Source organism: Carlito syrichta, unplaced genomic scaffold, assembly GCF_000164805.1.
Source record: "Carlito syrichta isolate Samal-C Ts95f unplaced genomic scaffold, Tarsius_syrichta-2.0.1 Scaffold302543, whole genome shotgun sequence".
NCBI classification, from domain to species: Eukaryota; Metazoa; Chordata; class Mammalia; order Primates; family Tarsiidae; genus Carlito; species Carlito syrichta.
Window position 1 is genome coordinate 92,487 of NW_007246639.1, and position 15,283 is coordinate 107,769.

Sequence of the window (15,283 nt, forward strand, 5' to 3'; positions counted from 1 at the left end):
TCTGACCCTAAATTATCTATTGCAGCACTTTCCGGTTTGTATCCAAACCATTCCCTACTTAGTATATTTTTGAAGAAGCTCCTCCTCTGCTGACTCTGCCAAGCAATCCTGGGAAAGCTTCTTGAAGAGACTGCTCAGCAGCCTTAAATCTGCAAATGCTTAATCAGTATGCAAAGCCTGCCCCTCTGGTTTAGAGAGTCAGTTTCCATAGATGCATCTATCTCCACACAGCAGAGTGACTGTGAAGGGGGCTAACCTCTTACAGGGCCCCACAATGTGGCCCAGTCTTGCTATTTCATTCAAGAATGGGACAGATTAAAAGAAAGAAGGGCTGAGGTGACAGAAGTCTCAATGCTGTACTTCCTGGCTCTCTGGAAGTTTTCTAGGTTTAAGTTCCTCATGTCTTAGGCTATATTTTTCTCCCTTTCACTGCCAGCTAAACCCCTGGAACTTTATCATGCTTATCTTATCTTGACATGACTCCTAAGCTTCTTAATGTAATTTATAAATACCTGGGTGAAATGTAAGCATACTAAGCTTTTGTTAAACTGGCACTGGTTTATTCTGGACGGTAGATCTGTTGCTTAAAATTAAAAGCTACTCTTCTTCCTAGCATATTGGATGCTCATTTGCTCTGAAAACATTGGCTGTCCCAAGTTTCTGAGTAGAAATTTGTTCATTTCTGGACTCTCAGGATTTTAAAATAAAAAATGATTTCCTATAATTAGACTTTACAATGATGGTGCTACTAGGAATAAAAGTTATTCCTACAGCCACCTAAAATATCTACTGAAAGTTCAAGATGATTAAGAAAAGGAAGATATGTATCTGGCATTTAGATATTATATATGTGTGTTTGGTTATAAAGTCATGTTAGTTTTGTATATAAATTCACTTTAGGAAAAACATGGTCAGAAGGGTAAAATAATGTTAACAATAACTCTGGAATCATATTGCTGAAGGAAAGTAAACACATCAAATAGGTCTATAAACATTAACATTAAAATGTGAGTTGATATTTTTAAATTAAAAAGTATAAAAATTTATTGAAATTTACTAAGAATTTCACTTATTAGAATTTTACTAACTCATTTACTCTAAATTTTTCCTGGCAAATGCTATTTGCATAAGCAATAATAATATTAGTATTAAATCAACATTTTGAGGTATAGTTCAACTTCAACATTTAAAAAACATATATAAACCCCAGTACAGCAGCATTAAAATCTTTTAATCAATTATAATCAAATAGCATAAACTAGAAATACAGAGTTAGTAGTCATCAGTAATTACAAAAGTGTTAATTTTAGAGAAGGAAATTACCTATAGTTATTATTTCAATAATTTATTCATTACTATGAAGACAGCATAAACAGATTCTTTCAGCATTCTTTGCAGAACTCATCTCCTAATGAAAGCACTGTTCTCAGCTCAGTCACTGACTTCTATGTGATCCTCTGGACAGACGTCAATGTTTCCATTTATAATATAAGAATTAAAATGTTGAAACCAAATTTTTAAGATATACTGACTGCTATAGCCTGAATGTTTGTGTCCCCACAAAGGTCATATGTTGAAACCTACTCCCCAATGTGATGGAATTAAGTAATGAGTCCTTCTGGAGGTGATTAGGTCATGAGGGTAGAATCCTCATGAATGGGATTAATTCCCCTTTTAAGAGAGGCTCAAGGGGACTTGTTTTCCTCGTCTACCATGTGAGGACACAGTAAGAACATGCCATCTATGAGGAATGAGCCCTCACTTGGCACTGAATCTACTGGCACCTTTGTCTTGGACTTTTCAGTCTCTAGAACTGTGAGTAATACATTTCTGTTGTTTATAAATTAATCTGTAGTATTTTTCTTATAGCAGCCCAAATGGACCAAGACATGGACTAAATGAAATACAAAAGATAAAGCACTGTTTAAGGATAGGCATGTTGAATATTTATAATGGGGTCACTAAATATAAATGTATAGGAATATTGATAAATTTTTGTAAGAATCAACTTCCCTATAATAAAAAACATATTAACATTACCACACATTGACATCTGCATTCACATATGACATTTAAATACAGTTATGTATGGTTGCTAAATAAAGGACCTGATCTAATCAAATAAGTTTTAGAACTCAAAAGATTCTAAAAGAGCAAATAGTCCAATCTTATTTTATAGAAGAAAGGAAGTATTTTTTTATGTGTTCAAGGAGTTACTGTAGATCCAGTGCTCTTGAGCTCCAGTTGTTATTTCCAACCTGTTGGTCCAGATCCCAGAGAACTGACATTTGCTAGGAACCCTTAAATATGCATGCCAAGCATTGTCTGGACACTTAACATATGGTGTCCCATAGGTACTATTTTTTGAATGTACATAAATGCCACTGGGATTTTTAAAAAATCCACTCATTTAAACATAAGAAATTCAGCCGGGCTCGGTGGCTCAGCCGGTAATCCTGCGCCTTGGGAGGCTGAGGTGAGTGGATTGCCTGAGCCTGCGGGTTCGAGACCTGCCTGGGCAGCAAAACCTCATCTCTACAATAAATCAAAAATTCAGCTGGGCGTGGTAGAGCATGCCTGTAATTCCGCTACTTGGAAGGCTGAGGCGGAAGGATCGCCAGAGCCCAGCAGGTCGAGGCTGTGGTGACTGGGAGTGGCCACTGCACTCCAGTCTGGGCGACAGAGTGAGACTCGAACTCAAAAACAAAACAAAAACAAAAACAAACAAACAAAAAAAAGAAATTCGTGAGATTTTTTTGTTATTTTGTATTAGTCCCCTATTTTCTCAAAATATAAAATATCATGTGGAAACTCACCTTAGCCTCCCAAAGGCGCGGGATTACAGGCTGAACCATCAAGCCCGGCTCTCTCATGTATTATTTATTTATTATTATTATTATTAAATATGGGAACAGAGGATCAATAGTACAGATGCAAAGATGAGTTTGAGACCAAGGATTCAGCCAAGTAATCCAATGAAATGCTACAATATGATAAACACTTTGATATTGGTATGTACAATGTGCCACTGGAGCACTATTTACCATGAGTACCTACCGAGTGAACGGTTATCTTCTTGTTTTATAGGCATGTTAAGATACGTGCAACAATCAATTTTAATAACATTTTTCACTTGACAAGAGAAGTATCATAGGAATAATACCTAGTCTTTTACTGTGACTGACTTACCAAGTAGCACACCTAACTATCTTGGGTTTTTTTGTTTTGTTTTTTGAGTTGGAGTCTCACTCTGTTACCCAGGCTGGAGTGCAGTGGCACAATCATGGCTCATCACAGCCTTGGTCTTCTGGGGTCGGGTGATCTTTCTGCTTCAGCTTCCTGAGTAGCTGGGACTATAGGCATGCATCACCATGCCCAGCTAATTTTTTATTATTTCACTATGTTGTCCAGGCTGGTCTCAAACTCCTGGCCTAAAGCAATCCTCCTGCCTTGTCTCCCAAAATGCTGTAATTACAAGCGTGAGCCACCGTGTCTAGTCTCTAGAGAAACACCCGTAGAGAGAAGCCCCCAAAGTCCTATGGAATCAAATTTTTAAACTCTGGTCAAGGCACTGTGGCTCATACCTGTAATACCAGGACTTTGGGAGGCTAAGACAGGAGGATCATTGAGACCAGTAGTTTGAGACCAGGCTGGGCAACATAGTGAGACCTCATCTCTATTTAGCAAATGAATAGCTGGGAGGCCACTTTGTAGTCAAGTAGTATTCATGCAAAGTAGAGGCAAGAGGATCAGCTGAGCTTCAGTGAGCTATGATCCCACCATTGCACTCCAGCCTGGGCGATAGAGCGATACCCTGTCTCAAACAAACAAACAAACAAACAAACAAACAAACAAACTCAGCAGTATCCGGACATTCTTCCTTCTTTTTAACTTTATGGCAGTGTAAGCTCATTTCCTCTTGTTCATTCTTCACTGCATCCTTTATATGCTTTAAAATAGTTTTCCTTTTCTCAAGCAAAAAAATTCAAGTTACTTCAGTTCTTATGGAGCACATTTCCCATAAATTAGTGCACTCAGAAGTATTTGTATCAAACTGTGTTCAGTGAAGAGATGTTGAGCAGCATATCACTAGAACAAAACCTTCTGCCATGAGTCTGTACAAAGGCAGGGTTGGAAAAAACATGCCAAGTCTTTCCCAGATGAAACAACGACCCAGAATAAAACCCTTATTACTATTCAGCAGACCAACTGGACATTCACAATTAGAATGTTCTCAGTGTCTCCTCTGCTATTATATTCTGTGGGTTCCATGCTCGCCTTGATGTATGTGCCTCATCTCCATTAACGTTCAGGAATTTGACTAGCACATCAAAAGAGACTGAGCTCTATACGTGGGGACCTGCAATTAGTTGTATTTCTCAGGGAACATGATGCTACAGGAGCAACATTACATTAAAATACAGCAAAGGTCTTCTGGAAGACCTTCTCTCTATAGCAGAATCTGTCCCTCAGTTTCTTTTTTACTCATTTATTTTTCTTTAGTGAGAGAGAGTTCTCACTCTGTCACCTAGGCTGGAGTGCAGTGGCACAATCATAGTCACTGCAGCCTCAACTTCCTGGGCTCAAGCGATCCCTCCTCCTCAGCCTCTTAAGTAGTTGGGACTACTGCCACATCCAACTAAGTTTTTAAAATTTTTGTATAGGCTGGGGTCTTGCTATGTTGCCCAGAATGGTCTAGAACTCCTGGCCTCAAGTGATCTTCTACCTTCCAAAGCTCTGGGATACCACACTTGGCCTTCTCTTTGCATTTAAAGTGCTCAGAGTTCAAATACATTTTTGCATTTAAAAGAAAAACGTTAGGCTAAAAATTTGGCAACATAGAAAAATGTATTTTTTGTATAAACAGTTTGAAAAGCAGCACATATTACTAAATAATTATGAATATTATTTGTATTAAACCAATGAATACAGCTATTCATATTTTTAATTCTATAATTTTCTCAATTAAATTAAAAGGGTTGATGTTTTAAGTATTTAACTATATTATGATTTTTATTTTCTATACTACTATTACTATTGATTCTGTTGCTACTACTACATTATTAATACCACCAAGAGGACTTGCTATGTAAGAATTCTGTGTTTTGCTTGTCTGAAAACACCTCCCTTCATCACTTTTCTTGGAATATCTTGCTGGAAGTTTAGTTACATTGAAAGAAATGGAAACAGTATATGAAGGAGGGATGGTTTTTACAAAATGGAATTTGTGGAATGCCCTTATTTTGGATGAGTTACAGACTTCCAAATTCCACAGAAACCCAAATAAAAACAGTTATATGCCAGTTAAAACAAGACTTCACTCAGTTTCAGAATGGCTTCTATGTCATTTGGTGGCATGGTGCTAACCTAAAGACTGCAAAAAACAAAACCACAAGACTACAAATCTGACAGAAGAGAAAAACAACAGAGTTGATTCAAAGTGCTTCTAACATTCAGATTGTGAGTTTCAAAAGCACTATAATCATATAAGTAATTTGAACAAGTTAGTTGGTTAGCTTGATAAAGGAGAAATTATTGTCCATTCAAATTTGTCACTCTCCAAAAAACTCTATCATCTATCTGTTTTGTCATGCTTGTTGTGTTTAGAATGAGACATTGTAAATGATGCTATTATAGCGTCACAGAAACTGAAAGACTTATTTGCTCTTCACTAAAAGATGTAATCTATGGGTCCACTTCTCAGTTAAGATCCAATCCTAGGACATGAAAATGAACTTGTTGCAGGCAGGCATCATGCCTTTCATCTTTAAACATCTGGCTTTAGCAGTCTTTGGAACATAGTGGGTCCCAACAAATTGATAGTTGTCGAATAAGAGAATGTCTCAAAAGAGAAAGTTCTAAGATTCCAGAGTCACATTGATTATGTTCTATCAATCAACTGTAATTTTAAGGAATGTTTTAAGTGAGAAGAAATGATTAACATGTGCAGCATTAAACAAAATAGCCTCTTTCTTAAATTCTAAGAAAGTATAGGTACATATAAGAAGGTATATCTAAGAATGTAAGATGAACATATAAGTATGAGATAAATTTATTTTTAAAAAAATTACCCAGAGATGGCTACTGTTAATATTTTGATATATTTCCTTCTGGGCTATTTAACTCTTCATGTTTTTAATATTTGTATACATTTGGAATCATACTGAATTTCTAGAGTATATAAAACCCCAAGAAGATCTCAAATATAAAATAATCCTAAGTAAACTAATAAGAGTTGCCCTATAACCAGCTTATACTGAATACATACCACTTTTAAACAATAAGAGTTCTCAACAAAATTAAATTAAAACTAAAACTAAACAAGATTTGGGACAACCTAGAAGGACTACAGGGACTGATGAGAGTTCCTGGATTTCTAGATTGTCAGCATTCCTAAGGTGTTTCTCCTTTAAAGACTCTCCTTATTTTCAGATGAGGACATTTCCTCTTAGTAACTTACAGGCTATTTATTTTCTATTTCTTAGGAGAGTTTGACAGACAAGGGTTCTTTCTAAGTTGCAAATGTACATATGGAATCTGATTAGAAAATATCTTTACAAATCCCTATTATTGTGATGATTTAGCCAAAAATACTTATCTGAATGGTGCATTGTGGCAGCTGATTACGTTGAGTTAGCTGATGAGATAACTGAGAAGTTTGAAGAGTTTTATGCTAAGGTAAATTCATAGAATTGTCAACAGTGTATTCCATTACAAGGCAAACATACAGAACACTGTCAAAGCTAGAGCTCTTTTATTAGAATTAGGTTGACACTTGGGATGCTTACCAGGGTAACATGAACCCGCAGGCCACACTGTGGATGTACACATAGTAAATCAGAAGTGAGTACCCAAACGGCAGCAACCTCTTTTCTTTCTAATCCTTAAGTCACTGTGGCACATGATTTGGGGGGGGGCTAAAAAGATGCTTTGCACTGCAAAATATTAATAGGCATGGTGGTATTTTGAGGTATCAAATGAAAGACCACTTTGAACTACTCTAAAATTACACTTCCTTGGCTTAAAAGAGTTAACTCATTTTCTAAGACACTTACCAACTGGAAATTAATTAGGCACCAAGGAAAAGAAGGCTATGAAGTCACTCACTTTTGACTGATATGCCTCAAAAGTCCTGATCAAGGCTCATGTTACTGAGATGGAGATCCCAGTAAGTGGATCAGGTAGGATATTACTCACTGCAATAGCCAACTTATCAAAGGAGAGATACCAATGGCTAGTAGGCACATACGATGTTGAACATCATTTGTAATACAGGGAAATGTGAATTCAAACTACAATGAGATACCACCTCATACCCATAACCATTTTATAATAGAATGACTAGTATAAAAAAAGATAGTAGCAAGTGTTGATTAGATTGTGGAGAAACTAGAACTCTCATACATTACTGGTGGGAATATAAAATGTTACAGCCACTTTGAAAAATGTTTGGCATTTTCTTATAAGGTTAAACATAAATTTACCACATGACCTATAAATTCTACCCATAAGTCTCTATCCAAGAGAAATGAAAACATATGTCCACACAAACATTTGTATGTGGTTGTTCATAGAAACATCCATAATAGCCTAAAAGTGAAAATAATCAAAATGTCAATTAACTGGTAAATAGACAAACAAAATGTAGTATATCCATGCAATGGAATACTATTCAGTAATGAAAATGAAGGAACTACTGAAGTATGCTAAACATGTATGAACCTCAAAAATATTATGCTAAGTTAAAGAATCTAGACTCAAAATATCACACATTGTATTTATATGTAATGTCTGAAACAAGCAAATCTCTAGAGACAAAAAGTAGACCAGTGGTGGCCTGGGGGTTAGGATGGAAATGGGACTGGCTGTAAATGGGCACAAGGGATAAAAGGCACGGACTGGGCCGGGTGCAGTGGCTCAGCCTGTAATCCCAGCACTTTGGGAGGCCCAGGCAAGAGGATTGCCTGGGCCAGGGAGTTTGAGGCCAGCCTGGGCAACTTGGTGAGACCTTGTCGCTACAATAAATTACAAAAACTAGCCGGGCGTGGTGGTATGTGTCTGTAGTTCCAGCTATTTGGAAGGCTGAAAAGAAAGGATTGCCTAAGCCCAGCAGGTTGAGGCTGTAGTGACCGTGAGCATGCCACTGCACTCTAGCCTGACAAAGAGTGAGACTGCGACTCAAAAAAAAAAAAAGACATGGACTGAACAGATTACGAACAGGGTTATGAAGACCCAGGGTGGGTTATTGGATGCTCAGGATTGTACTGCTTGGGGGCAAAGTGGTGAATAAAATTTTGGAATTTAAAGAATTGTGGGCTTAAAAAGTGCAGAGCGATTTTTTCAAAGAAGGTACAGACCTTATAGTATGGTTAGGACAGGCTTGTTCTGGGAAATCTGGAGATCCAAACCTAATGATGTAGATTTTAGGAACTGGGTTTAGATGGACACAAATTTACCTGGTTTCACCCAGATAAAGCTGTGTGTGTTGTAGGGGGAATGGATTAAGGGCCTCTGACCAAAAAAAAAGTGGGGGTGGGGGAGCTAAAAGTAATAGCTTTGTCATAGGTGTGGGGGAAGATATGGGTGGGTGTTAAGTGTTCATCTGGAAGAAGTGAAGCCTAGTCTTTGGATGAAATCACTTCAAACTATATAATGTTAGAAAGGCAAGGGGATCATTTTATGGATGAGGAAACCGGCTCAAGAAGATTCAGTGATTTCTGAGGATCACATAGTAAGTAGTCTCCTGAATCCCCAGTTCAATGGTCTTTCCACTATAGACAACTGTGTATATAATTTTTTTGCACTGTAGAAGTCTTTTTAACTTTTCATTGATTGTGCTATGCTGAGGCAGGATAGTAGGGAAGGAGCTCTAACAAGAGACATGACCCAACTAGGAAAAACAGCCCTCAGTTACCTGGTGTGGAATTCAAGGGTAACCCAAGTGTCACCAAATCCAGGCAAGAAAATATCCAAATGGAACACATTTTATCATAAACCTTGTATCCAAAAGGGAAAGCCCAGAACATATGGAAAGATCAGCTTTATTAACATTAGAGTAAACTACCTGAAAGCTTTTCAACACAGTCATAGTGTAGAAGAATTTAGAAACAGAATCTGTGCCATAGACCATTTGCAGTGTTATGGGCAATGTTACTGGTTGGCACGTTTACATAATTAAAAATAAAAGGAGAGTCATTCAATATAAGATGTAGGTTCTTTGCTTGATATGTTTTAGTCTGAAACAACTTTTTAAAAAGTCATTAAGGATAATACAATTCAGTGGTGGCAACAGTATGTTTGCCTAGACCATTTAAATCTATTACATCAGAAGTTGCTACAAACCAAACCAGGAAATGCCCAATGTGGCCTGTAAGAGTCCCAAGAGATAATTAAGAGAAGGAAAAGAAGATAGAGAATCAAAAGTAAAAAGAATGGAAGAAGGATTAAAGTAATACCTACAGTAGGAGTAACAGGGGGAAAAGAGAGAGAAGAAAATAAAATAGAGATATATGTGGTAGGCAGTTCAGTTGCTTCAAGACAATTTATCATATCCTGCTCTACACATTGTTTCTTTGTTTTTCTCAATTTTTACTCCCACTATAATTCAAATTTTTATTGTATAAGAAATAATATGTCCATTGTAGAAAATTAGAAAATACAGAAAGGCAAGAAGAAAATAAACATTAGCTATAATCCCACCATCTAGATGCAATTTCTGTTAACATGTTGATCAATAATACGGTCATCTTGTTTTCTTGGACATCTTCATTTTACAAAATTCATACTACCTTTATTTCTTTGTAGCCTGACTTTTTTTCATAATAATATTAAGGCTATTTTTCTAAATATATGCTTCTAAAGTATCATTTTAAATAATTGGCCAGGCATAGTGGCTCATACCTGTAATCCTAGCACTTTGGGAAGCTGAGGTGGAAGGATTGCTTGGGCCCAGGAGTTCGAGACCTGCTCAGGCAACAAAAAATGCCAGGCATGGTGGTGCATGTCTGTAGTTCCAGTTACTCAGGAGGCTGAGGAGGGTGAATCCCTTCAGCCCAGGAAGTTGAGGCTGCAGTGAGCCATGATTGCTCCACTGCACTCCAGTCTAGGTGACAGTGAGACCCCAACTCAAAAAAAAAAAAAAAAAAAGTAAATAACTGCTTCCATTTATATTTAATTTTATGAGAACTTGACTTATGGGATACATATAGCTCTTTACAAATTTTTACTATGTTAGTTTACTCTATTATCATGCTTGTAAAACCTCAGAATACTTAATGTAAATACCTTTGCGGCAAAAAATTAGTTATATAATGTCTATTCCTATAAGAAATAGAACTAGAAACAAATGAAGTATGTGATATGGCCCTGTTCTGGACTGTGCTGGAGAGGCAAGAAAACTGGTTGGGGAAAGAAGATAAGTATTATTATTCCTTTCTATATAATAGAAGCATATTAAAGAAATTATGCATCCATCAAAAAAATCACATTGCAATTTGAGAAGTATAGAAGTACAGATGCTTCTCAACTTACTTCTCAATAAATCCATCATAAGTTGAAAATATCGCAAAGTTGAAAATGCATTTAATATACCTAACCTACCAAGCAGCTTAGCTTAGCCTACCTTGAAACATGCTAGAAAGGGATTGGCAGTAGTGGGAAACTGTCAGGGGGTGGGGTGGGGGTGGACACCTCATCAACAAGGGTACCTGCATAATGAACATTTGTATACCTAATCCTGAATTGTACCTCACATATTTACATTTAAAAGATGAACTAAAAGTTGATGCAACACACACACAGAAAATAAGCTTTAAAAAAAGTACATAAAACACATTAGCCTACAGTCTTCTAACACAAAACATATTTTATAATAAAATGTTGACTATCTCATGTAATGTATTGAATACTATGCTAAAAACGAAAAACAGAATGGTTATGTGGGTCCTCAAAGTGCAGTTTGTACTGAATATTATCCCTTTTGCACCATCATAGAGTCAAAAAATCAAAGGTCAGACCATCTTAAGTCAGGGTTCATCTGTATTTAGAAGTATGTATAACTTTATTGACCTGGAAAAATAGCCTGATATTTTTTGCTTTTTGAAGAAAATGCAGAATCATGGATTTACCATCTATTGTAGTTTATAATAGAGAAAACTGACAGACTCGATTGTGATCAGCCACCTTATTGTTGGTTTCAGAAACTTTGTACTATACCAGCTCTTTAGAATGTCTTCTGATGTTTCAGACCCATAGTTATTTGTTATTAGTAACTCACATTTACCTACTAGAGGGATGTTATGTGGAAACATGTGGGTTGTACTTGGGAAGGATATCTAACACCTTGAGCAGGCTAATTCAGCACTTTCTTTAAATGATTTGTATTTTTCAAAGTTATTATCTCAGCTGGCACTTCAAAATATAATCTAAAGCCTTATGTTAGCAATAAATCCAAAGAATTCCATAAAACCTAGAGTTTTTCATACTACTATTATCAAACATTTGTTGAGCTTTCTACTAATGATCTAATTATTTTATAGGGCCAAATGTTCTTTTGTTATTCCTACCTGGATGGATTCACAATCTAAATTTGGTCTAAAGACAGTGAGAAATTGACAAAAATTATGTTCCGGTTAAATAGTCAAGCAATACAAGTTCTTGTTTCCCATTGTAATGATTTACAAATGATAGTGGTAACAATCTCAAAGAGAGTATTCAAATCCTTCAGTTAGCAACCCTTGCAATTATTTTTTAGCTTTATGGGGTTAACTTTATTGGGGTTGATTAAATTCAAGCTGTGATCTTTCATAAAAACTCACTAGAGGGTCCAGATGGCCCAACAATACCTCCTTTTGTGAGAGGAAATAACTTGAAGGTTTTTGTCTAATTAAAGTATTTGTGCTGGTGGGACCTGAATGAATTGTTTTTCCTTTTAAAGGAGTCTTCATTACAAATACTCTTTATAAAATACTAATTATTTAAAAATAAGAGTGCTGCTTTCATTATTTCAGTTATGTCCTAGGACCAGAGTTGCATGAGCATGACATTTTGAAGCTAGACTTTGATAACATCTTTGGAATGTCAGTCTGAAAATACAATTCTGGAAAACCAACAGAACAAGGCTCTATGAAACAAAATGCCAGGAAGGTCAGTGCATTACTTTCCTCCTGTTCTAGTCCCATGCTCACAATTACCTTAAATCTTGTCAAAATATTGTTTATAGTAACAGTCAACTTTGTGTATCTTATCTGTAATCAACGTGATATTCTGAGATAGTTTGTTTTTCAAGAGCCTGTCTTGTTTCACACAGGCAAAAGTAATGGTCAATTCTGTCATGCATGGAAAAGTCCTTTATTTGGCTTCTCATATGTTCTTGGTTGAGGAGAAGCCCAAGTTGTTATGATCAAAGATTTCCAGCAGGGGGTGCAGCCTTTTCCATAGGGTAAGTTCTTTTGAAGTCACATCACATGAAATATTTGAATATTGCAGTGTTACTACTAATGGCAGAACTAGAATAATGGTAACTTTTTTTTATGACTGTCATGTCTTTGATCTCAATAAGATCATGCATACTAATACTTTATTAGTATATGTTGAAGAACTAAAATTTGTGAAGAAAATTTAAATTAAAAACCTAAAATGCCTGACAAGTCTTAGTCTGCAATTTTTTCAAAGTAAACGAGGAACAAAGCTTCAGGTGATTTTAATTATCCAGTACAGCAGAACAAGTGCTTAAATTTTTTATTCTAGATAAGAAAAGTAGTTGATCTGAGAGGGTTTGGTAATATTTATTCAGTTTTTCTCCCATAGTTGCACGTTTGTGTGTATAAAGAATAAATTCCTTATTTTCTCAAAATTTCCCCTTTTGGGTGGGGAGAATGAGTGTTTTAAGCTTTTACCTAGAAGGCACAACTCCTGATCAATTTTAAAAGATGCCATCTTAGCCTTTGTTTTTTCCCTGCTGTTTAATGCTTGTTATTCATAGGTATATAAGCATTATCAACCACAGAATTTTGGCCTCCAGTTCCCATTTTCAAGTTTCTATTGACACAGAAAACTATATACTTTATGTTTTGAGAAGAACAAATAATATAATAAAAGTAATAACTTATGTATGGGTAGGCAATATTAATAAGAAGCAAAGTCCTAAACTTCCAAGCTCCCTAAATTTAGATGATGCAGGAGTAACTGACATTATTTACTTAAACAAATTTTTTTTCTGGTGTCTTCATTATGACGAAACGAGATTCCAAGTCTTTCCCCACACCCCAGTATCGTGACCTGTAGCTGAAGATTACACTTTTTTAATGTTAATGTTTCTTTGAAAAGCCTTGATTTATTTGACTTTGGTTTATGTTGATACATGTCCATGGTTGTTAAAATTTCTGATTATTTAGGATAGAATTTTTAAGGTATTTTTTAGGCTGCAAACCCTATAGTACTTAACATTTTAGTTAGGTTATGACTTTGAATTGGCTTCATGTATTTTTAAGGACTTTTAGTATAAGGATTTAAGAAAATACATTTAAGGGCATTAACTTTCCAAACTATAAGTAGACACCTATGGCCGTAGTACCGCACTTTGGTGGTTGGACCCATCAGATTTCCTTCTGTCCTCTTTTTCTTCTTTTCCTCGCATCTGTTACTTTCATTGGAGGTTTTCTTCAGCATCCCTCTTTCCTGCCTACAATTTGTAACTGAAAGAGAAAAGTACCTGCAGATCTTACTTAATCTACTTGGTAGGTAGCATTCAGATGCAAGGGACTGGCTGGAGTAAGGGATTTTAGTCATGCCTTTTTAAAATTAGGGAGTAAGCGACATACAGAAACATTAGATACGTCTCTTCTGCTTTTCTCTGTTAAGTTTACCTTTGAGAAATATGAAGAAGGGCAGGGGGATGGAACAAATGAACAGAACTTCTGCTGAAATATTGTGACAGATTTACTGACAAATATTTTCGAACAGATTTTTACCAACAGGCAGTTTTTGTTTTCTTTACTGACAGACCGTAAATGTACTTCTGGTTGGCAGCAGCTGCACCATTTAACACTAAAAAGCAACCTTGGCTAACTTCAGTACCTTATGTAACATAAGAAATAAAGAATAACCTGAATGTAAAAGGCTTTTTATATGTTAACTTGACTGGTGATTAACTATTTTCAACGCAGGAAATCAGTCTTTCCCCAAAAGAGAAGTTCTCCCCCAATTACTTTTCTCTTTCAGGCTTAACAAAGTGGGGTAGATTTGTATTTTTGCTCATTCTTTCATCTGCTGGCCACTGTGTGAAGTCTTCCGTGGAAGCCAGGCTCTGATGACCTTGGGAGCGTCACAGGACCTCAGTTCCTTCAGTGGTAAAAGCAAAGGCAGTGTTTTCTACCGTCCTTTCTCACTCCACCACTCCATGCCAGTGCCCTGATGAGAAAGACACCGAAACCCAGCGTGCTGGGCTCCCGAACTTGTGACATTTCTAGAAGTCTCTCTCTCCATATATTTATATGTATCTATTTAAGGCAGTCTAATGAAAGCCAGGTGGCAGGTAGTTCCTCAAATTGGGCTGGCGGTGGTGTGAGCGCGGGTCTTTCGGGCCGCCCCAAGCCCCCCCCACGTCTGGGCTTCTCGTCCGACTTCCACAGGACGAACCGAATCCAGGGCCTGCGTCCCTGGGCCGTGTCGGCGGAGACATGGACCCCTCCTCTGGCCGCCGCGGAGTTGTGCCTTCCGAGTGAGCGTGGCATCAGGTCCCAGGCGGCGATGCCCGCCGCTGGCGAGCGACCCCCAGCCCGAAAGCCGGCCGCGCCCCCAGGAGCACTCAGCGAGCCGGTCCCCGCGAGCGGGCTCGGGCGCCGGTTTTCCTCCCCGGCTTTCTTTCCTGCTCAGACCCTGGGGGGCGGGGGAGGGAGGATTACCGAGGAGCGATGGGCGCCCGTGCTGTGTTCCGTGACGGCTCACACCACACCAGGCTCCTCCGCAGTACTGTGGTTTGCTCTGAGTTACGACCAGAAACCGGAACCGAAGGAGCGGGAGAGAGCAGGGGAGGCTCGGAGGCGCCGGAGCTGCGGGCAGCGCGGCAGCAGCCTCCCGAGCGTGGAGGATGGGACGGCGGAGGCACGGCGCACGGAGAAAGGGGAAAGCGGGGGGAAAATACTCACGCCGACGGGTAGCAGGGAAAAGGTGAGAAGGAATGGAGTAGGAGAAGGAGCCAATGGGTGGGAGAGGCGGAGGGAGAAGGGGGAGGGGCAGAAGCCCGGGGGGAGCGGAGGGGCGGGGGGAGCGGAGGGGCGGGGGG